Raw genomic sequence first — 25,407 nt, forward strand, 5'->3', positions numbered from 1 at the left:
ACATACTCCTAAAATGGGACTACAAATGGATACTGATTCGGTATCTGAAAGAAGCATGCTGTAGGCATCCTTTACAAATACTAAATCAGTATCATACTGTGAGTCATGTCAACCTTAGGGGGTCTTCCCTCAAACGTTTTGTCTGCTTGCCTCCAATTTGGCCTTAGGACTTGAAGTGGGGAAGGAGGAGTTGGGTCCAGCCTCTCTTACACCTGAATAGGCTGTGTCCTGTCCCCACACAAAGAGCTGAATACTCCCTGTAGTTAGTCTGGAGCGAGGACAAGGAAGACAGAGCATCTGTGCACTTCAAATGCATGCCTCTAGAAACTTCTCCCCCACTTCAAAGGCCCAACAATGTATAAAAGAATGACCTGGGATACCATCACTGCAGTACACCTCTGGACCTGTGCATACTCTGCCAGGAAGAAGGACTGCTGTGCAGCTGAAGGACTGTCACTCTGCTAACCTGCTGCCGGCTGCCCCTTGTCTGGGAGAGAAGGACTGGACCTGAATCTCTTGAACCCAGAACACAGAGTGTCTCCAAGGGCTAGTTGGCTGGCCTCCTGATCTGAATCCGCTGGGACATAACAGGCTTTCAACCACCTTGCCCCTGCACTTGGACTCTGTTATGCTTTGGAGTCTATCCTGCCTGGTGATGCCACACCAGTCCTGGACTCTTGGAAGTGGGCCTAAGTAGCTTTTCTGCAGTACTGATGCATATTCTCTGCAGAGTGATGAAACAGCACCAACATATCTCTTTGGCTGAGCGGCACATCCCACGCAGAACCAGGACATCATCACTGCTGCATGGATTGGGTCCGTTGCAAAAGACCTGCATTGTTGCCCCATGGTCCTCAGAACTGACGCATTGACCCGATGGCACAACCCAGGTCCTTGCATCTCTCATTGACAGCATCCTCAATAACAAAGCTGGACTCCACTCTCAACCTTGCAGGTCCTCGGAACCAACGACTTGCTAGCTGCGTGCTGCATCCCGGATCCCGTACTTCTCAATTCAAGCCCTGTTGGTGTAATCCTTGACAACAGCACGTCACACCACAGCTTCACTGCATCCTGGATCTAACGCATAGCTTCAATCAATCAAACAATCAATCAGGGAATTGTAAGTACGCTACTTACCCATGAGGGTCTCAAGGCACTGAGGGGGGGGTGGGTCTGCAGATCTGTTTAGCGAAAGAGCCAGGTCTTGAGGGTCTTCCTGAAGGTGTTCAGGGAGGGGGAGAGTCTGATGTCTGCCGGTAGCGTGTTCCAGGTATTGGCTGCAATGTGAGAGAAGGATCTTCTGCCTGCTCTAACTCTGTGGATTTGCGGAGTTTCGGCCAGTGCGAGGTTGGAAGATCAGAGGTTTCTTTTGGGTACGTGGAAGTTGATTCTGTCGTTGAGGTATTTGGGTCCGTTGTTGTGTAGGCATTTGTAAGCGTGAGTGAGGATTATGAAAGTGACTCTTTTCTCCACGGGGAGCCAGTGGACACTTGGTAGGTGTTGACTGATGTGTTAGTGTCGGGGGATGCTGAGGACGAGTCGTGGGGTCGCAGAGGAAGGGTGGGAGTCTGATCCTATGGTTTCTTCCACTGTGCAGCACATCTTCAACATAGATCCACACAAAGCTGTGCAACCAGGATTTAAGATTCTCTATTCAGTGGGCCTAACTAGGTCCCTGTGGCCATCCCACACTTCATCACAGTTAGCCTGAACTCATGACTTTGTCCCAGTCCAGCATGACCAGATTTCCCCAGTAGAGCTTTGTGCTTTTTGGCGCTTTTTCATTTTATTAAAAAACTACATAATTAACTTTAAAATGTATTATCTCCATTTCGACTGAATGGATTATTGTCGTTCTAGTCTTGTTTAATTTATTAAAAATTACTCTATTTTTTTACATCTGCTCTAGGCTCCTTTTGTGGGGTATTTTCACTGGTTTACTATTTGAAGTATTGAATACTTTACCCATTCCCTCTAAGTTCAGCCTGCTGGCTCTCTGCCAATCTACCAAGGTGGTGAGCACAGGTTAATTTGAGGTTCACTTGTGCCTTAACCTGACAAGGATTGTGGATGCAGCTTGACCAGGGCTACATCCCAGTCAACCAACACCCCAATTTCATACACTAGTGTTATTTAATAGCTTAGATTGAGTATCTGATATTAGACGAGTAAGCTATATTCATTTTCAAATCAAGTAGATGTTGTGAGGAAGAAGAGCTATTAAGAAGACATTTTTATAGCCCAGTGCTTAAATATATGCATTTTTGCACAGAACAATTAAGAACACTGCTCTTTGTACCTCACCTAATGTGCTGCAAGACTGCCTTTTCCCTAGCAGGTCTGAGGTGTTGGTTAAGGACTCTATGGATTAAGGTAAAGTTCAGGCTACTATTTAAATGTGTTTATTGAGATGAATGCACCGGCAAGGAAAATATCATAGAAGGTGCAGATCTAGGAATAATCTGTGTTTATGCGGGTGGACAGAGACGTATGGGCCTATTAGGAAGGTGGGCGGATCGCCCCCTCCGGGCGAGCAGTAGCGATCCGCCCGCCATCCTTCCATGATTGACCCCCGCCGCATTAGGATGGCTGGGGGTTCAACGGCAGACGGGAAGACCGTCGGCCGATTTTCCGCCAGTCGACTCGGGCGGAAAACTGCCACAATATGGTGGGGGTGTCTGTAATACACCACCAACCATATCAGGATGCCGGCGGAGAGCAGCCTTTCCTAAGGGGGCCCGTGTCAGACCCCCCGTCACCCGCAGCCTTACAACTCGGACACAGGGGGAGACCCGAGGGTCTCCCAAACACAGCCATGTACGGTACAGATGGCACTGATGCATACCCACTGTAGGGGGCGCTCTTGTGCGAGACGTACCCATACAGTCAATGGGAGCCCATGTACGCATTGTACGACCAGCTCCCATTGACTTCTATGGGAGTCGGACCGAACCGAGTCCGGCAGCATGCCACCGCTTCGTACTCTCTCGGTCGGACTGTAGGAGTCCAGCTCGGTCAGAATACCCTCCGGATCTGTCTCGGTCGGAGAGCTTTCTGACCCCGATCGGAATCGGCCCCATAATGTTAAAATTAATAAAACATATACATATAAAATATTATATATATACTTACTTAATAATATTCATAAATAATTAATTTAAAAACTTATAATTTGTTTAAAATATATTATTAATTATAAAATACAGACATTCACATACACAAATAATATTATTAAACATTTTAAAAATATATTTAAACGATTAAAAAAATTACAGAGAGTGCAACAGTAGGGAAAGTGTTGAATAGCGTAGGGGTAAAAATTACTTTTCACACTCTAGAGAGTGCAACATTATGGAAAGTGTTGGATAACATAGTGTTCACCAAAGACCGCCCGTAGCATGCGGAGAAGGCGAAAATCCGTCCGCAGCGGTCAGATCCATGGCGGAAACACACCAAACCGCCACCAGGACTGTGGGGAGACCGCATGGAAAATTAGGATCACCCCGATGTGACCGCGGTACGTTCCGCTGTTTCCGACCGCTGCGGTTGCAAATAGTAATGAATGGGAGAGACGGTGGAAGGCCTGTAGCATAGCCATCGCTGTGGACGCCACCAAGTCCACACAGCAAACTAGCCCTGCCCCCCAAAACACCAAACACCATCCCAAAGACACACCCCCATGGCAAGTTCAAAAAGTACCATTTCCAGGACAACCCACACAACACACCTGACAGCAATACCCCATCTTGACGCACCCACATAGCTGAGCATAAAACCAGCCCCTTTCCTGACCAGAATCCTTTGCAATACTCCACAACTGAAGGGCACAACACCAGAGGACAAAGGCGAGGCAAACCTGCACACATCACACCAGCACAACAACACACACACACCACCTACACCACCCCCACCACCCTCACAACTGCACCCCAAAACATTAGCACAGCACACACCATGGCACCACAGACAATTGCCCAAATTCACAGAGAGTGAGTTGTCAGTCATGGTAGATGAGATAATCAGAGTAGACCACAAGTGTTTGGTAGCCTGGTCCAACAGACACCATTAGCCACAGGAGCACAAATGTGGGTAAGGATAGTCGACAAGGTCAATGCGGTAGGGACTACCCCACATTCCAGAAATTAAATCATGAAGCGGTGGCATGACCTGAAGAGGGTTGTGAAAGAAAAGAGGAACAAGAACCGTGAGCTGGCTCAGAGGACTGGCGGTGGCCCTCCCATCCCACCAAAAACATACACCACATGGGAGGAGAAGGTGCTTGCCATACTGCATCCAGAGAGTCTCACAGGAATAGCCGGGGGAGTGCAGGCTGTTAAGAACAAACAAATGTAAACCATTACACTGCCATGTACTGTCTTGCACAACTACAAAGCTACACCTCCTAGGCCCAAGTACATCCATATGCGCCACAGTACCCAAAACAGGTCTCCCAGATGCAACATCCACTCCATCTAAATCACCCCAAAGGTAGCCTGCAACATTCCCAGGGTTGCATGTGTACAGGCAGCCTGCACTACTACTCCCACCATGCCCCCTGTCCCACCCATGAGCAGGATGGAGCACTCCCTCCCCCCAGAAGCATGTGTCAGCCATTGTATTGTTCACCTTCGTCTAACAGGTAGGTAGCCATCTTGCCATGGAGGGCTGTTTGGGGGGGCGTGGCTTGGATGATGACGGACGCGTGAGCAGAGAGCTCCGCATCAGCCTTGCAGTTATCCTGAGTAATTGGACATACGGGGTTGCCCAGCATACCATCGATGCCCCCTTTGGGGGCTGAGCACACGAGGAGCGTACCCGGGGAGCTACGGATCGCAGCCCGCATAGACTATCGGCGCCAGCAGAGGAATTGTCCCAGGAGATCGGGAAGGCTCAAAATGGCAGCGGGAGTGGCCGCGATACAGGTAGTGTGCTGGGCTCCGTTCTGAGAGTGGGGGCAGCCTCGTGGTGCTGGATTGGGGTTGCGCTGATGTATACGGTGCCCCGCTGCAACAGTCTGCCGAGGGAAACAACGATTGGTGGCTCAGCAGCATACGGTGACATTGAGGAGGCAAGAGTGGCCGCGCCCTGAGTCCCTGGGCCGGAGGAGGGGCGGAATCATACCCGAGGACGGAGAGGGTCCACCGGAGTGCGCTCTGGCGCCGACATGAAGACTGGACTAAGGCGAGTGCTCTGACATGCTTGCTGGTGATCGGCAGACCCCTGGAGAACCAGGAGCAGTGCAGTGAGTGCAAACTGCTGTGGAGGGCCCATCGCCCGGCCTGGGATGAGAGGCGAGCAGACTGCTCATGAGAAGTTTGAGGGGCAAGGCTGGTTGAGAGACTATACTGAGACCCCCTGGCTTCGGACCGGGCTACTGCCATTGAACACCGATCGGGCTGCGTGGGGTGCCGTCCAGTGCTGCCCCAGAGCAATGACCTGAGGGGGTAGACCTGCGGAAGTCACGGCGATGGGAGGCCCCAGAGGATCTGAGCCCGGTATTGCGGTCGGGGGTTGCCCAGGAGGACACAGCCCATTGCCCAGTGGATAACCTTGCAAAAGACACATAATTGATGAATGGAATGCAGATCAAATCAAAACATTCACCCCCAGTCAAGAGATCTGGGTTAAATCCCACCATGCCACCTCAGTTTAGTCCTTGCCATATGCAAATCACTCTTGACCCTGTGCCTCATGGGAACAGTCCTGCTCGAACTGCTAAGCCAGGTCCTCCCTGGACCAGAAACAAGCATCCTAGGACTAATTCAGTGGAGAACCTTGAGCAGGTGGGACCTGTGAGCTCTGCGGTCACTGCTTGTCTCACTCAGGGCCAGAATTTGAGGAGGCTGGTGGCAGAGGAGACGAGATGCCGGGCAGTGCCCCCCCCAGAGAGAGCCCAGGGGTGGTCGAGGACTCTGGTGGGATCCACGCTCTACAATGGAGAAGTGCACAACGTCGGCCAGAAAGATGGTGGACGCAACGAGAGCGGTGGCGTAGAAGTGCCCCATTGTGAACTGCGGCAAACTTGGGAGGACTGATTGATGGTGACCCGGCTTCCTGTGGGCCCCTGTTGAGAGGTGACCGAGGAGGACAGAGCGCGGGTCCGGCACCTTCAGCGGAAGTAGCGACAGAGGAGCGACTTTGAGCGGGACTGGAGCGGGGCAGATAACCCTCGCTTGCAGCCCTGACGGCTGGTGGATTGGGGTGCAGGAGAAGAGCCTAGGCTTTGCGCTCACAGCTTTAACTGTGGCGGAGTGGTGGAGTGGATAATGACAAACCACCAGTGTGCATCATACGGTCGCACCACCCCCGCGTGGTGAACTTGGGTTGGATCGCACCTGCAGAGCGCCTGCCACCGGACAGAGGAGGAAGTGTAGGTGCGTGGGATGGGCCTTTGCCATCATGGGTAAGCCCAGGGGTCACCAGGCTGGAGCCCCCCAGGAGTAGGAGGAAGATGCTTTGGACCAGCCGCGGACTGCCAAGGAGGACCCGGTGCAGCAACAACTTCAACAAATACTGGAGGCCATAGAGGACATGAAGGCGACCCTCCACCACGATATCAGTACTGTTACAGTGGGGCTTGGGCTACTAAGGGATGAACACAAAAAGCTCTCGGAGAGGGTCAAGAAAACTGAAGTCAGTATTGCAGAGCTGACACCGGTGCAGAAGGACATGACACTGCAGATAAGGGCCCTAACAGACAGGGTAAATGTTCTGGAGCGCAGGGCCAAAGATGCAGAAGAACATAATCAGAGAAACACCGTCAGGGTAGAGGGGCTGCCGGAGGGAACACAAGGGGATGATATGGTGACCTTTCTGGAGACATGATTCAGGAGTGTTGTGGCCCCGGAGGGTCTCACTGCCTCCTACAACCTTGAAAGAGCTCACAGGGTACCAGCTAAGCCTCTGGACCTGGGGAGGCCTCCGAGACCTATGGTGGCCCGCCTGCTCCATTTTCATGATAGGGACTTACTTCTGTAGAAAGCATGGATGTAGAGCCCCTTGACTGTGGATAACACTAGGGTTACCCTGTTTCCGGACTATACTTTGGAGGTGCAGAGGAAGCGGGCCTCCTACGTGACAGTTAAGAAAGCTCGGCAAGACTAGGGCCTCCAGTATTCCCTGATGTTCCTGGCCCGCTTGTGCATTTTCCTAGATGGGGATACACACTATGCTGACTCTCCTAAAGATGCATGGGACTGGCTGGAGTCGTACAAAAAAGAGACAAAGTGGGGAGAGAACACTGGGGAAGCACAGGGACGAGCCACAAACTGGACATTACGCCCGAGCCGTCGTCCCTGTAACAGAAACCAGAAGAAACCCACGTTATCTCAGACTGCGCAGGAGCGGGCGGAGGCTCTGCAGGCTCTGGTGGCACTGGCACAGGATCGGACTGCAGTGTCAGAAGAAGAATCTGGCTCTATCAGAGACTCAGTGGGCAATTACTCAGACAGGTTGCATGGTAGCGGCGAACAGATGGCCGAGGTGACACTGCAGACGGCATTATCTGAACGAGGGTGGTAAGCTAAAGTGGGCAGAGTGCCTAGAATAACATTTACGCTTCTAAGGCCTGGTGAATGCCCCGGACTGTTCTGCTTATGATGGGGCTGATGTGCAATGGTTAGTGAAGTCAGCAGCGGTCCCTAGAGCCTCTATAGTTGACAGAGCACTTAGTGTGAATTTTCTTATGAATTAGATGGGTGCTAATTTAACAGTAGCTGTCCTGGGGAGGGGGAGTTGGGGATGTTTGTTAGATTCGGGGTTAGTTAGAGCCAGGCATGTCACTAGAGCAATTTTCATTGCAGATTTACCGACACTGTTGGAATGGGTACCACCAACGACTTGAAGTGTATATCATGGAATGTACGGAGAATGCACTCTATGTGGCGACGACATAAAATACATGCATACTTAATCTGCAGGCGGGTTCACATCGTGCTGCTGCAAGAAACCCACCTACAGGCGCAGGAAGGCGCAGCGTTACAACGGCGCTCGCGTGGTCAGGTGTTCTATACCGCCTATTCCGCATTTGCTCGGGGAGCATTGTTTTGGGTGCAGGCGGGGGTGCCCTTACAGTGCAGGGAAAGACTTATAGACCCGGAGGGCAGATATGTAGTGGTCCTTTGGAAATTAGATGGGTGTGACATAGCCTTGGGGAGCATATATGCTCCCAATACGGAACAACCTGCCTTTTTTTCGCAGTTGTCTGGGAAATTAGCATCCTATATCACTGGGTCAGTATTGCTTGGTGGGGACATCAGATGTGCTCTTGGACCGCTCGCACCCCCCACTTCCTAATGCGGCCATTCATAAGATAGCGGAGGCAAGGCGGAATTGTCAGAGAAGTTCGGGGCTAGTAGACACTTGGGCTCAACATCCTGGAGAGCGGGACTACTCTTTTTTCTCCGCATTGCATGACCTTCATGTGCGATTAGAAGCGTTTTTATGCTCTCCAGACGTGCATGCAGGGGTGCAGGGTAGCGAGTACCTTGCTAGGACATTGTCGGATCACAGCCCCATTTTAATCCGGATGCAATGGTCGGAGGTGCGAGCCAAGATACCAACTTGGCGCTTACACCCGGAGGCATGGGAGGACCAAGTGTTTTGTGACACGGTGGGCACTTCCATAACTCAATACTTTAGGGACAATGAGGGCACAGCTTCAACATCGTTAGTGGAATGGGATGCCTTTACAACGGTGATTCGGGGTTGTAGTATCGCTGAGATGGTGGGCGTACGCAGGGTGCTGCTAGGGGAGATAGGAGAAGCGGAACAACACCTTTGGTGGAGAGAGATCGCCCTGGGAGGCCGGATGAACAGGGGGAGCTAGTGGAGGCAAGGGCGGTGATAGCGGCACAAGTGGAGTTGTTTTGATCACAAAGCTTATATCACACGCACCCACGTAGAGGGAGACAAATCCAGAGCTCTCCTGGCCTGGCTAGCTAACCCGCCACGCAGAGGCTCGATGATTCTGGAGATCCGGGGACACCAGGGCGGGCGCTTGCTATACACAAGAGGATATACATGAGTTGTTTTTTGACTATTAGAAGGACTTATAAAGAGCAAGAAAACACAGATGGAGGGTGACTTGAATAGGTTTACACGTGGACTTCAGCTCCCACTATTGAATGATGATCAGGCAGAGTTATTAGTTAGAGATATTGACATTGGAGAAGTGAGGGTGGCTATTAAGCATATGGCACGGAATAAAACCCCATAGACAGACAGCCTCCCGATAGAATTCTATCTAACCTACCCTGAGCAGCTAGCACCACGATTGGTAGCGCTATATAACGATGCAAGGCATTTGGGCCAGCTTCCAGTATCAACGAGAGAGGCAGTTATTATTCCTCTCCTTAAATCTGGTAAGCCAGCATGGGACCGATCTGCATACTGCCCGCTATACATGCTTAATACAGATTACAAAATACTGAGTCGCATATTGGCCACTTGACTTCTAACTTTCATGTCGACCATTAAAATATCAGGATCAGGCTGGATTTATTCCCACTCGGAATACTGCCTTAAATTTTTGGCGCTTAATGCAGATTTTAGAAGCAGACTCTTATCCGAAAGCCACAGCCACTGTGTTTGCTGTTGATATAGAAAAAGCCTTTGACAGCCTGGAATGGCCCTATCTGTTCCACGTCATGGCTAAATTTGGACTGGGGGACAAATTTATAGAGTGGATGGCTTTACTATACAATTGCTCCACGGCACGGCTGAGGACAGTTAGGTTGATATCTGATACTTGTGTCGTAGGCTGGGGTACGAGGCAGGGATGCCCGCTGTCCCCACTCCTGTTTGCGCTGGCCATGGAACCACTGGCAGTTAAGGCCAGGACGGGGCAATACTACCTAGGCTTACAAGCGCATTGGCATATTCACCACATAGCCCTATATGCCGACGACTTGCTAATGTTTTTGGTAGACACAGGGCAAGTGCTCCTAGGGGTGAAGGCATTATTACATGAACTGAGGGTGATGTCTCGACTTGGAGTAAATTTGGCAAAGTCATGTCTGTTCCCAGCTTTCGGAGAAAAAGTGCAGTGGGAATACAGGTATTTCCCATAACTAGGGGCTAGGATATACCATACACAAGTGGATATGTTGGAGGGCAATATTTGCAGGGCAGTAAGAGGTCTAGCGAGCAGTTTTGAGTTCTGTCAGACACATCCACTCTCAGTGGCTGAGCGAGTAGCCTTACTTAAAATGGTGGCCCTCCCCAGGTTCTTATATTACTTTGGGACCCTGCCAGTTTGGATCCCAGCGCGGATTTTTGAACAGCTTAGGACCATGGTCACAGGCTTCCTGTGGGGAATTGGTAGACAGAGGGTGGCTTTGGCTGTATTAATGTGTCCTAGGTCAGAGGGGAGATGGGCAGTCCCTGATTTTGAAACCTATTACATAGCTGCTCAGCTGCAATGGATTACGCAAAGTGTAGCAGCACGTCTGCATGGCCCGGAAGAGAGGAGGGATAGAGCCCCAGCATTGAGATTACTTTCTCAAATCGTACTGGACCTTCCTGTCTGTACTAGTGCCCTCCCAGAGGACCTTAAAACGGCGAGGCAGTGCTGGAAACGGAGCCTAAAATGGGCAGGAATCACGGTGCCATATGCCCCTGATATACTGCTCTCCATGTGTGAGGCACTGCTCCACAGAGGTTCTTGGCGGGATTTGGCAGACTGGGGTGAGAGAGGGTTGACTACCATAGGGGATCTGTATGTAGATGGTAACATGATGCCTTTTCACGACTTGCAGGAGCGTTTTGATTTACGAGGGGGGGACTTTTTGCTCCGCATGGCACTTACCGCGGCTATCCGTGGGCACTAGAAGGAGGGCCTAACTGAACCAAACACCTCATTGGGCTGTCAATATATAGTAACTGCTGCGGGAAAGTTTAAGGCGGTCACGTGCCTGTACAGGCGTATGATGCAAAAGAAGCTAACACCCCTGAATGTCCTTAAGCGTAAATGGGAGGCAGATGTGGGGAAAGAGATACCAGACAAGGCCTGGGCTGAGTTAGTGGAAAGAGCATGAAAGAGCACCAGGAATGCCCGTTTTCAATTGGTGCACTTCTACGTATTGCACAGAGCCTATCTCACCCCAGCGAAGAATAAAAGCTATTTTGACACTGATTCAGATGACTGTCCGCGCTGCCAGGGGGAGTGAGCGGACTTCAAACACATGTTCTGGGGGTGGCCAAAACTGGATACCCTTTGGATCGAGGTAGTGGCCTTGTTGAATGCCGTAATGGATAGAAAATTGGACCTGCCGATGGGGCCATGCATGCTGTATTGGTTTCCACACACGGCTAAAAACAAGATCACTAGCACATTTTTAGATATGCTGGCCAAAAGGCATTGGAAAGCGCAGAGGGGCCCCAACATAGCTAGGTGGAAGAAGGAATTCATCAAATGGGCAGAATGTGATTAGATAGTGCGGCCACAATTGGCAAAGAGACAGAGTAGCGAAAAGGCATTAGAAGCAGCAAAAACATGGGAAAGGTTGGTGGGATTATTAAAGGACCCAGACACTGATAGCCATGAAGACAGTGGGATTGCTGTACCAGCAATAGGAAATTGAAATGCTAGCACCCAGGTTCAGCAGCACTGACACCCCTAGCGCTAACATGACACACGAGCACACAGTAGAGGTGCACAACCGAATTCACTGTTAGCCTTGATATGCTGGCGAAACCTATGCATAACAAATGGATATTGAGTGTATTATCTTCTATCAAGTGGGGGGAGAAAGAAGGATTTGTAATCCATTCAGCTTCCTTGCAGTAGTGCAAAATATCAAAGGGGAATGGATCACTTGACCTGAGTAACCAGGGTTTGCAACATGTTTTACTGTAAAAAAAACTTTTTCACGTACTTAAGCCATGTGGCGGTATATCTTGATTCTCTGCCAAGTTAAAAACGTGACAGCATCATCATTGGGCTTCTTATTCGTATGCTTTCCTCTACCAGGAGGAGAACCACTGGTTATTACAGTAGTGATCAAGTAGAGGTGAATATGAAGTGCTCTAGTGAAGTGCATTAAAATTAGGAGCCTCGTATATCCTAGACTGAAATTTTAATAAGTCTGGAATCGAGGTGAATGAAAAACAGTGTTTTGCGTAAAAAGACGAATTATTAATCTAACGTGCTGAAGAATGTCCAAGAGTAGGTCAACATGTTTCAGCCCTATGGAATCACCCTGTTGGGTCGGTGGGACTTTCTTCAGGACCTTAGAGAAAGCGAGTGGTGGCTGTGTGTAATGACAACAGCCCTAAAGGTCCATACTATGGTTCGCTTTTTTTAGAGAAGGTCATTTCGTACCTGTTCATTATTGAAAAAAGAAAAAAAAAGACAAAACTGGAATGTCACAATTAGTATTCATTCTGTATTTCCAATAATGTGTGTGTGCTGACCTAAAATACACTTTTAGCATTAACAGAGCACCGAAGAGAAATGTACTGTAAGGAACTAGAACATGGCAATTCTTTATCCCCATTTTTGTGGTGTAAATAGGGCTTTGGGGGTCATCACCCTATTTCTGTTACACTCTGTAGTCTGTATAACTCAGTATGTTAATGGTATTATCCTAACTAATTAGCATTGTGAAACACATATGGATATCACATAGTATGTTAATTACATACTCACACATGTTTTGTGTAGTGAAAAATGACTCTGACATGCGACGTTATATGATTATCAAATTGTGCTCTTCATAGCGATGGTGCGTTACGCACTCCATTAAGCGTGAGAGAATAGTCGAGTGCTAGGTTGTTAGTCATTGTGTTCATTGCAGATTAAGCATCATATTGAGAAAGCATTGCGGCGTATAGTAACATACACCCCCACAATTCAGTAGGATCAGAGGTGTTGAGGATGTTAGTTCGCGTTTCCACAGTGAAAAATGAAACAGTATGGCATAGCGGCGTACCTTCAAATCCGATAATGCGGGCTTCAGCGGGGAGCCCGCGGGCATATTAACCTGCTGAAAAAGTGAAGTATGCATTTCAATTGAAAAAATTCAAAGCATACGATATGTGTCTCGTGGTCCCCTCGTTTGTATCTGAAGTACCTTCTTCTGTTGAGCAGAGCGACTTGTGCTCGCTCTTCCTGCGGCACCCTTGGTGAGGTGAGGTGTTGAATTTCGTCATGTTACTGCTATTGGAGGCATGGCCACAGAAAACAGACTGAGCTTTTGTGTCTCCAGAACGTAAAGGGGATACTTAAAAGGCTATTTTTAGCAAGTGATGGAAAAAATTATTATAAACTTCTCGGGCCCTTCACCTAGATGTCACAATGAGTTTATGACTATTTATTAAGTTTATAAAAATGTATCTCTGCGAGTTAAAGATCCCACTTTGCGTGGGGAGTTATTTGGTCATTTTTAAGACTCTGCAATGTTCACACGGCGCTATTTCGTGTGAGCTTTTAAAAAGATGCTTGTGGCATGTAGTGCATGTCCCGATGATATCCTTGGGTTTATCACAATCCAAGCTAAAAATAGCAGAGGGGATAGTTTTCATTATGCATGTTTATTCTCTCAGCTGGAGGGTTTCATATTCGTGAGGGTTCGGTATGATAAGTGTTGATTATTATTGTGCCCCTGTATCGGTTGCAGGTTCTATGTTACTTAACTTCCTAGATCAGTCCCAATTATTTTGGCCCAGGCGGAGCCATGGGGTGGTATCGTTGAGTACCCTGATGTTATTCTTGTGGCGATGTACCCATCTCTGTGCTTTTTCAAACAGTAGTTGTTCTGCGTTCTGGTTTTTGGTCTGTAAGGTTTCTAGGATCACCCATTTGAGATCCTCGACAGTATGTTGTAACTCAATGAAGTGATTGCTCATCTTGGTTGTGGCCTTCTTGCATTTGATGTTACTCCTATGTTCGCAAATTTGCTGTTTTGCTTTGTGGCACGTCATCCCTATATATCGTAGGGCACATGGGCACATGATCATATAGATCACGTGTGTAGAATTACAGTTGGTGTGATGTTTGATTGTCCACTTTAGTTCTGGTGAAAGTTGAATGGTTTTTGTTGGTGTCGTGAGGTTGCACACTGAGCATGAACCGCATGGATCGTGCCCAGTGACTGGTGGCATGTTCTATAATGTGGTCGTTAATTCATTCCTGGTCATCAGTGATGGTCTTGTGTGGACCAGAATATCTTTTAAGTTCTTTGTTCTTTTGTTTGCGAATCGTGGTTTCGGCCAGTCGAGTGTGCCTGATGGTAAGATACGCCAATTTTTGTTTACGATCTTTTTACACGATATTTGAAGCAATGCTGTATGTGCTGACACATGTCACTATTTCCTGTGGTGCTTCCTTTGGTGTTGTATCCTAGCGACTCTCTCTTGGTTGATTCCTGGCCCTTTTCTGGCACCTGTTAATCGTTTTCTCTGGATAATCACGTCTTTTCAGTTTCTCACAAAGGACTTTGGCCTGGTTTTTGTATTCTCCTAAGTCGCTGCAATTGCGCCTGATGCGGAGAAATTGGCTGTAGGGGAGATTGTCTCTAAGTGGGCGTGGGTGGAAGCTTTTGTACGATAGTAAGCTGTTTTTGGATGTTGGTTTAAAGAAAGTTTTTGTTTTTATCACATCATCTTTAATGTAGATCGTGATGTCTAGGAAGTCCAGTCTCTTGTTGTCTGCAGTTTTCATGAACTTCAGACATTGGTCTCTGGTGTTTATCCAATTGTGAAATTGTTGGAGGCTGTCTTTATTGCTGTCCCAAATTAGGATGATATTGTCAATGTAATGCTTCCAGAAGCGTATCGATGGTAGGAAAGGGTTTGTTACATTGTGTATGAAGGTGTCTTTAAAGTTACTCACATAAATTCCTGCCACACTAGGGGCAAAGGTATTGCCAATTGATGTACCGTGGCATTGTTGGTAACGGGTGTTATTGTACTCAAAGTAGTTCTCAGTTAGTGCTAGTCTGCAGCACTCTAGAATGAAATGTCTTGGTGTCTTGAACTCCCATTGAGTGTATTATGCAGAGTTGGAAGTGACATGCCTGGGGGGAGTGATAGGTGGGGGAAGAATAGGGAGTTTAATTAGAGTAGTAATGATTTGAAATTACAATGCAACTATCACCCTGGGATGGTCCTAACTAGCGAGGACTGTTCTTTTTTCTCTTCTTATTTCTTCACTTTGTCTTAGACACTGGAAGGGCAGAACATAGATATGTAACGTAGACTTCAATTTGTTAGACCCTGCATTATATGTTTGTAATGCCAACCGGGATGGGAAGTGTTATGTAACAAACTTTGACACACTGTACATTTGTGCTGACAAGGAAAAACTAAAAAAAATGTGTTTACAAAATCAAATGGAGGGCTGTGTCAGCCATTGGATTGTTCACCTTCATCTAACAGGTAGGTAGCCATTTTGCCATGGAGGGCTGTTTTGGGGTGGGAGGCCTGCACTACTACTCCCACCATGCCCCCTGTCCCACCCCTGAGCAGGATGGAGGCAGGATGGAGCCCTCCCTCCCACCCAGAAGCATGTGTCAGCCATTGCAGTGTTCAACTTCATCTAACAGGTAGATAGTCATCTTGCCATGGAGGGCTGTTTGGGGGTGGGAGGCAAGCACCACTACTCCCACCATGCCCTCTTGTTCCCCAGCTCATCAAGTTGGAGCACTCCCTCCCAGCCAGATGCATGTGGAAGCCATTGCATTGTACACTTCAAACTAACAGGCAGGTAGCCACCTCCTGCTCTGTTGTCCCACCCCTGAGCAGGATGGAGCCTTCCACCACACACACACAGATGTGTCACAATTTAAACCTAAATTTGACAACAGAACAGGTAAGTAGACAGTGCATGCGCCCAGCCATTCCTCTCGAAAAACATGGTGCCTTATGCCAACACCAGCCATCTCATCCCACAAAAATTCACACAGATCCAATTGCCACTTACAGTGTGCAGACAGCTGAGAAAATGTAACTGTCACAGCATCCAAAGTGTGAATCACTAATTCACTAGTTGAAGAAAGTCTGTACACAATCATGCACAGCACTGAATGCCTTGTATAAGTGCCATGTAGGCAGAGCATCAATGACCAAAGGAAAAACAAAGCAAGCATGGTCTGTTGTACAAATTGAGATTGTTCATGATATGACACAGGTATGCATGAGATAACAATGACTAGTTGATGCTCAGATGAAATGTCTGCCAGGTAGATTAAGCAACAAATATGCCACTTATAAAGTCGTTGTGGAGCTAGTCGTCAGATGACAACATGTCATTGTAATCACAAATATGCATGTGCTGCATGGTATGTACTGACATGTCACACCATGGACAATTAATGCATGTACCTCCACATCAAGTCAGGATGCACAGTAGTGTGCAGACCAACAATGTGATAACTAGTAAACTGTGTGGTGTATAACCTGTGAATAAGATACATCTAACATCAAGCTTGAGTGGTGCACTTCAATGTCCATTTCTCCTCTGTCCTACATGTGACCAAGAACTGCAGAGGACAACAACAGCAACCTGCAGAGTTAGTCCCCCCTCGAAACATGGACTCTCGGATTAGGACTACCTGGATCTCTCGGATGCAGCCGGCCCATCTGGTGTGCCAGGGTGCAACAGGTCCCAGGACACCATTGTCCCCCCACCACATCTGCAGCAACACCAACATCTAAGCAGACCCCTGCTGTAACGGCCTGTGTAGCCTCCACCACCACCACCAGTGCTGCCTGCAACACTCTCCCTGCCACAGAGGATGAACACCACACACCAACAACTGAGGATGACAGGGAGAGGATGCGGGTGTCAACAGTGGTGAGGCAACAGGTCCTTGGCAGCAGGGCAGGTGGGAGGGCAAGAGTCAGCCACAGACAACCGGACACTGGGACCGAAACCCTGGACAACATCAACAGAGTCCTTGGGGCCTATGAATGGGCCCAGGGACAAACGGGCTGGGCCGAGGAAGATTCATGCGAGCTCCTTCTGCTGATGAGGTCCATGGACACCCGCATGGGCCCAATCGTGGACCTCTTGGGCCAGCTAGTGGCGGTAATGAGGCACAGGCCTGTGCCACAAACAACACCTCCACCGCCCTCAGGTGGCCCGCAGGATGACAGTTCACCATCCTCCCCTGCGGCCAAAGAGAAGGGGGACTCTTCAGACCTCACTGGCCCCACAGCAGAGGCCCCCCTGCCAAACGATCAAGGGGTCATCCCAAGAAAAACCAGGGAGGAACCCGTGGCAAAGCACGTGCCAAACGCAAGTCACGGAGCCACCCATGATGGCAACCCTCTTCACTACGGCAATGACTTTTTGGATTGTCCTTCCCCACACTGCCTTGTAAATGGCATCCGTCTGTTGGACTGGGTCACCACATCAATATGGTGACTACTCGATTGTCTCATGTACCATCACTGACAACTCACTGTCTCACCAATCCCCTTATTGCCAATGTTCACCCCCCTGTCACATGTCCCCATTGTAAATAAACACTCCTTACATACACATGTCGTTGTGTCTGCTCCATGTTTATTCCAGGATGTGCAGTCTTCACCATGATTACAATGTTCCTAGAGTATGGAATGTGTGTAGGCGAGGAGAGGCTGAGGGGAACTAAGAAAACACAACAGAACATTATTTACTAGTCAGGTGTTCACAGCCATTATACAACACTTGTCATCGAGGTACTCCAATATGCACACATTACAATGATCTACAGTACCAACATAAACATCCTGAAGATTTGTCAAACTACCCTGTCCCAGAAACATTGGCAGACATCACTGAGTCAACAACAGGCTGCAGTCACAAAGCTCACATACACCTTGCCAACAACAACATCAGCAGACAGTGGCTCCGTTGTACATTGTCACTCACCTTTAGGTGAAGTATCGGTTGATGAGCTGTTGACGCAGGTCGACACCTTCCTCCTCACCACTATCTTCATCACTGGACATGGGTTGGTTTGCAGCCGGGGGCCTTGGGTGCTCATCAGCATCCAGGAGCAGGGGATCTCCTTGTGCAAGGCCAGGTTGTGGAGCATGCAGCATGCAACTACAATCTGACACACCTTCTTGAGCGAGTACATCGGTGCACCTCCGGTCTTGTCCAGGCAACGGAAACGTGACTTCAGGAGACCTAAAGTACGCTCCACCTCATGACGTGTCCTCCCATGGGCATCATTGTAGCGGACTTCACCCCGGGTCCTGGGATTCCGCAGTGGATTCAGCAACCAAGGACGGTTGGGATATGCTGAATCACCTAGGTGTGAGATACACAGAGCAACTTTGTAATGCAACTGTGGTAGAGGACCGCATGTCACACAGAGCATCATTGTAGCGAACTTCACCCCGGGTCCTGGGATTCCGCAGTGGATTCAGCAACCAAGGACGGTTGGGATATGATGAATCACCTAGGTGTGAGATACACAGAGCAACTTTGTAATGCAACTGTGGTAGAGGACCGCATGTCACACAGAGCACGCTAGCGGACTCTTCGTACTCACCCACAATCCATTCATGCTCCAGAAGCAGATTATACATCAGTCGGGGCAAAATGCTGTTACGCATGATGTATGAGTCATGGGCCAAGCCTGGGAATTTGGCACAGACATGTGAGATGATCATATCCGCCTGGCACACCATTTGCACATTGATGAAATGGAAATGCTTCCTATTCCTGTAGATGTGCTCACATGCCCGTGGTGGAACCAGGCCAACATGTGTGCAGTCAATGGCACCAACAACATTGGGGATGTACCCAAGTGCATAAAAATCTCCCTTCACAGCTGCCAACTCATGCCGCCTGGGGAAATGGATATATCTGTCCTTGTAGATCATCATAGCGGACAGGACATCACGTAGCACCATGCTGAACATAGGTTGCGACATCCCACCTGTGCTGGACACCGTATACTGGAAAGATCGAGAAGCAAAAAACTGCAGGGCCGCCATCACTTTAGACGTTGGTGTGAAAGCACCTGGATATGTCCTATGAGGCTGCAGGTGGGACTCAAACATAGCACATAGGTGTTGGAGGTTGTCTTGATCCAGACGGAATTTACGTATGACCTACTCATGCTCCATATCTGCCAGCACTGTGAGGGGACGACGCAGATTTGGTCTCTACCTAGGTGAGATGAAAGCAGACACATGTCAAAGCAATACACCAGGAGATGTGTCCGATATCTTACGTTTTGACAGACACAACGCAAACTATGACTAGCATCACAGTTCAGCTTACGGCACAACTTACATGTAGGGACACCCTTAGCTACACCATCTGCACACCTGTCCACTTTTCACTCAGCTAGCACCTCACAAACAATATCCGAATATGCAAACACACAAAGGCATATGGCCACATCTTGCATGGGCATCCCTGAGAGCAGTACCAACAGCATATGTGTGAAACTGCCACACTTCTGTCTCCTACCTAGGTGCTGTACCTGCCACACCTTCTTGTGTAAGTCACACCGGGCACACATCAACCACACAATGACCCAAGACCATGCCTTTCTTGACAAGTATGTGCATGAGCAAAGAAAACAAGACAGTCAAATCTGCACAAGTCAGACATTCATCACTGTGAGTTGCTCAGCCCTTTCACACATTGACATGAGTGCCCATTGGAGAGTCCATCACAACACTGTTCTGTGTACATGCCCAGCTAAATCACAGGTGACTTGTGAGAGTACATGCCAATGTTTCTAATCATACACAACAACATGGCATGTGTAGTCAACAGTGGGGTAAAGGTTACATTGGCATTGAGTGCACAATCTTGTGCGATGAATCATGTGTTTACTGTGCACTGTTGAGACCTGGCCATTGGCCATTCACACTGCATGACGTGTCCATAGGTGCTATCAAGCTGATCTGACACCCAAATCACAGTCACTCGCTCAAATGTATGGCTGCCATGTCGCGGTATCTACCGCTGTGCCCCAAAGGTGTGTCAGTGCCAATGCCCAAGCCACACTTGCGGTATTGATAGTGATATGAGTATGGTCAAATGGCGGTTGGCATGCTCTGCCACCCAAATCATGGTCATCCTTAGCAATGTATAGCACGCATATCGCGGTAGCTACCGCCTGGCCCCAGCGGTGTGTCACTGCCAATGCCCAAGCCTCGCTTGCGGTAGTGATAGTGATATACACATGCTTAAATGGTGGTTGGCATGCTCGCCACCCAAATCACGGTCATCCTTAGCAATGTATGGCACACATATCACAGTAGCTACTGCCGTGCCCCAGCGGTGTGTCACTACCAATGCACAGGCCACACTTGCGGTACTGATAGTGATATGAGTATGGTCAAATGGCAGTTGGCATGCTCCGCCACCCAAATCACGGTCATACTTAGCAATGTATGGCACACATATCGCGGTAGCGACCGCCTGGCCACTGCAGTGTTTCACCGCCATGGCCCATGCCCTTTCAGCCAATGCGAACCGCAATCGCGGTAAACTAATGCAATTTTGGAAATCGCAGTAGGCGTGCTCCGCCACCGCGCAGCCGGTCATTGGATGCAATTGAAAGATGCGTGACCAGGGTAGCGAGCGCCTGGCACCTGCGGTGTGTCACCACCATGGCCCATGCCCTTACAGCCAATGTGAACAGCAATTGCGGTAGACTAATGCAATTTTGAAAATTGCGGTGGGCGTGCTCTGCCACTGCGCATCCAGTCATTGAATGCAATTGAAAGATGCACGATCGCGGTAGCGAGTGCCTGGCCCCTGCGGTGTGTCACTGCCATGGCGCATGTCCTTACAGCCAATGGGAACCGCAATCGCAGTAGACTAATGCTATTTTGAAAATCGCGGTAGGTGTGCTCTGCCACCGTGGAGCAGGTCATTGGATGCATTTGAAAAAGGCGGACCTGGAACACCAAGTGCAGCAGCGTAGAACCACTGAAACTGTCCCAGGGAGCTATTTTTGTTTGGGAGAGAGCCTCACATTCCCACAGCTTCCAGAGCCTGCTGCCTGCCACCCCTCACCACCACCTGCTGCTGCTCTTGTATCCAGAGCCTGCTGCCTGCCACCCCTCACCACCACCTGCTGCTCCTGTCTCCAGAGACTGCTGCCTGCCAAACCTCACCACCACCTGCTGCTGCTGCTCCTGTCTCCTGAGCCTGCTGCCTGCCACCCCACACCACCACCTGCTGCTACTCCTGTCTCCAGAGCCTGCTGCCTGCCACCCCTCACCACCAACTGCTGCTGCTCCTGTCTCCAGAGCCTGCTCCCTGCCACCCCTCACCACCAACTGCTGCTGCTGCTGTTCCTGTCTCCAGAGCCTGCTGCCTGCCACCCCTCACTACCAACTGCAGCTGCTTCTGCTCTTGTCTCCAGAGCCTGCTGCCTGCCACCCCTCAACACCACCTGCTGCTGCTGCTGCTCCTGTCTCCTGGACACTGTGATGGCAAGGACTGAGAAGATCTGGGCCCGTCCCTTCACCACCGAGGAGCTGGAGGTCCTGGTGGATGAAGTGCTCACACAGTATGCAAGGCTATATGGTGCTCCAAATGTCATGGTAAGTTTTTCAGAGTGGAAGTGAGAGTGCAGGGGGGGCACACATGACTTTTATCTGCTGCAGTATGTGCCTGAGAGTGTGGGGTTGTGTCATGCACTGCCTAGCATGCTGTCTCCAGGGGTAAGGGGTGTGTAGAATATTTCACACATTTCCCTGCCTGCACATCAAGATTGGAGGGACATGTATTGTCTTGTAAGCCATACAGTGACGCAGCAAGTTGGTAAAGCTGGAGTCAGGACAGTAATTGCTTGTGTGTATGGATGTGGGGGTCCCTGATGTCCTTCAGAAGGTCATCTGTGGCCTTAGCAAGTGTTTACATCCAGAGTGTAGTGATGGAATTGTGCCTGACTCAAAATTTGCGGCAGCCATGGCTCAGCACTATGATAAGGACTTTAATACCAGAGGGTGACACTCTTGGGGGTCATTCACCAATGACACAGCAGATTGCTGTACTATTGTGCACAGCCCCTTCCATTTCCACCAGCATGTTTACTGACTGGCATGTGTAGGCACTGTTTAGGCTCTCAAATTGTCTCATCATGTGACATTTCTGATGCCCCACGTTGGACCTCAGTGTGATCCCACCTGGCCTGCACAGTCACTGCCCAATCTGACTAGGACACATCACTGAATGTACAGAGTGTAACATGTGTGTGGTTTGCTGGAGTCTCCATCAAAGAGCCATTTCAGCCCTGTAGAGGGCACACGACAGGCCTTGTGAGAAGGGTGTGGGATTGTGAGATCATGTCCCTCGATGTGACCTCCATGACACAGTGAGCCATTCACAGAGATAGGACATTGTTGGCTGTGCAGTGTTGGACACAGTGAGTCGGCCCCTAAACATATATTGAAATGTGATGTATTTCTTGCTCACCCTCAGACTGGATAATAGATGTGGGCAGCCTACACATGACCTTCTGTGCTGGCATCCTGCATGTGTCTGAGATGGGCAGGTACTGTGACCACCCTCATGCCTGCATACATTTTCATATGATTCTCCCATGCAAATGTGCCATATGAGATGCAGTATTGTCTCAGCTTGACATGTCTGTGAAGTTGGGCTGAGTTAGTATCATGTACTGAGAAATAGTGGTACAGAACACTGTCACTGATTTTTTTACCCCTCTTGTCTCCCATGCCTGCAGCTCAAAGTCCTCCAGCATAAGGCCGTGTGGAGGACCATTGCACGAAAGGTGTGGGCTCTGGGTGTCGCTAACATTTGGCGCACACACTGTCACAAGAGGTGGAATGACATCTGCCAGCTGAGCAAGAACATGGCGTAGATGACGCTGGGGCTGCTCCATTGGACTGGTAGGTTGGCGAGCAGGAGCATGACACCACAGATGGCCCGCATCTTAGCTGTGACACGTTTGAAGGCGCATCAGCAGCAAGCTGGGGGTGAGTATTCTAGGAAGGGTGACTTTGGTTGTGAGTGGATGCATGTGTTCACAGCCAGGGCCACCACCGGTCTCTGTGATGTTGGTAGTGTGCTGCAGTGGCTTGTAAGTGGCCTCTGTGTTCTGTGCAGCTGTCATGCATTTGCACTACCTGTGCTTTCTCATGTCATTGGAGTAATGGCCCTTGATATTGCATTCTGAGTCGTGACCTTCTGGCATCGTCTGCATTGGGGTAGTCAGGGACATCCCATGGAAGGGAACGACAGTGTGCATCATCTGAGTGTGTGTTCCTCAATGTGTGCATTGCCTGATGTCATAATTGTGAGGACTAGATGTCTGGCACCAATGTGCAACTGTAGTTGTGCCCCAAAGAATGACCTGGTGGATGGCATGAGCTCATGGTCATTGTGGACTGTTTTGTTGGAGTCTGTATCTGTGTTGTCCCCTTCTGCTCCCTCCAGATGTGACAGTGGCAACATGTTTTGAGGTAAATCTTTGCCCCCCTCAGGGCCCTAGGTGTGCTCAGAGGGATTTGTGTGTCCGGTTAAATGGAGCCACCGGCAGGCTATTTGGCTGTGTGATCATCACATGGCTCACTTATGCCACGTTTGAATGATGACACGCAAACATCAAATTGAATTGAGGTTGCACCTTCTTACTGCACAGGGTGGTGTGCAACATGGGGACATCATCATCTTGTTTAGTGCATTGCTTACATATGATGTTTGTGTTGATGCCACTGAACTGACCCTACGTATCTATCTGTTGCAGCATCTCCCGTGGGCATGGAAGGACAGGGAACGGACACCAGTGGTGAGGCATCAAGCATGACTGCTACACACAAGCACAGTGACACAGATGTGACCAGCGCCTCAGAGGGGGACAGGAGTCTGCTTGAGAAATCACAGCCAGAAACACCAACCTCAATGTCATCTGACGCCAGCGGTGAAGTATCTATGTTGCCGGGTACAGGGAACGGGGACTCTGCCTCCTCTTCCACCACACAGCATACAGTGTCTGTCCTCCAAGCTACTTCCACTGTTGCTGCACGTGTTCACACCAGTAAGAAGGGAAGAGTGTCCTTCACACCAGGCACCGTTGACCATGCCCCTGTCCCCCCTGTTGCCATCAGTGCTATATCTGAGGACCGTTTGTGCCAGCTGTGTGTGCGCCAGACAACTCTCCTCAATGCCTTCGTAGACCACGACAAAAAGTTGGCACAGGTGGTTGCTTTCATGGAGGGCCTTCATTCAGATGTGGGTGGGCTACACCGGACTGTCCAGTCTTTGTCCTCCGCAGTGATGGCAGCTATTCAACTGGCACAATCTCAGAGTCCAGCTCCAGCCCTTTTGGCCACCCCCCTGCCAGTGGCTACATCTGATGATAGTGACCACACACCACAGACCTCAAGGGCAAGATACAGCACACAACAGCAGCAGCCCAAGCGGTCCAGGGCACAGACACAATCCCCACAGAAAGCTAAAGCCACCCCAGAGCGCAAAGGCAAAAGCCCTTCAGGCGACACCCAGGGCCATAAAGCCAAGAAGCAGGCCTCAGGCTCACATGCCTCAGAGACATCCCCAGCCAAGGCCTCTCATGTCCAAAAAGCATCTCGCAAAGACAAGCAGACAGTTGCCGTGCCCACTAAGAAGCAGGTGCCAGCTAAGTGTACACATAAAAAAACCTCCAAGGGTGATTCACCCACAACATCAACTCTCATCCAGAGCACTGTGAAGCAGGGAAAGGAGGCCACTGTAGGGGGTACACCTGGTAAACAGGGGATGGAGGGGCAGAGGCAAGGCCAGGCCACACGCACCCATGGATCTAGGATTTCCCCGGAGGGAGGGACACTGGCTGCACCTGATGCAGATTTGGTGGAGAGTGTGCCTGTTGTGCCCACCCCACATACCACTCCTACCATGACAGTTATTGGCTATCGAGTCCCCAAGAAGTGGAAAGACACCCCTCCACATTCTCCCACCCACACTGTATCTCACGGCAGCATGACTCCACCTCCACGTGCCACCACACCACCCAGTCTAAGCAGCCCTCTGGCTTCCAAAGCCACTGATACCTCTACCTCAGCTGGGCCTCTCTCTCCCTGGTCCAGTCCTCCAACTGGCCCCGGCACTCAGCCACCTCCCAGTCCAACTGACAGTCAAGTCTGAGTGGAAGTCCCCCTCACACACCTTTCACCCCCACAGTGGTGCCTGGACTGCCCTTTGTTACCCCAGACTGTGTTGCTGACCATGGCAGGATACGGTGTTACCCATTCCCAGTGCAGGATCTCATGTACTTACTCTGTAACTTGGACTGGCCACTGGCTTTGATATTTGTCCCTTCCCTGTGCAGCTGCTCATGTACTTACTCTGCAGCTTGGACTGGCCATTGGCCTTGATGTTCACTGCTGTTTACCCCTTCCCTGTGTAAAGGATCTCATATAACTACTCTGCACTTTGTACTGGCCACTGGCCTTGTTGCTCCTTGCTGTGTTAAA

The 25,407-nt window shown here is 49.7% G+C and overlaps 1 long non-coding RNA gene across 1 annotated transcript in view; it reads right to left on the minus strand.

The window, feature by feature from the left end:
• The window catches only part of LOC146859885 (uncharacterized), a 384,601-nt gene extending 371,502 nt beyond the window's left edge, over window positions 1-13,099 (minus strand). The window contains exon 1 of the long non-coding RNA XR_014979064.1: window positions 12,936-13,099. This is a non-coding gene — a long non-coding RNA (uncharacterized LOC146859885). The remainder of the gene's footprint in view (window positions 1-12,935) is intronic.
• Between the last annotated feature and the right edge of the window lie 12,308 nt (window positions 13,100-25,407).

Source organism: Triturus cristatus, chromosome 3_1, assembly GCF_964204655.1.
Source record: "Triturus cristatus chromosome 3_1, aTriCri1.1, whole genome shotgun sequence".
NCBI classification, from domain to species: Eukaryota; Metazoa; Chordata; class Amphibia; order Caudata; family Salamandridae; genus Triturus; species Triturus cristatus.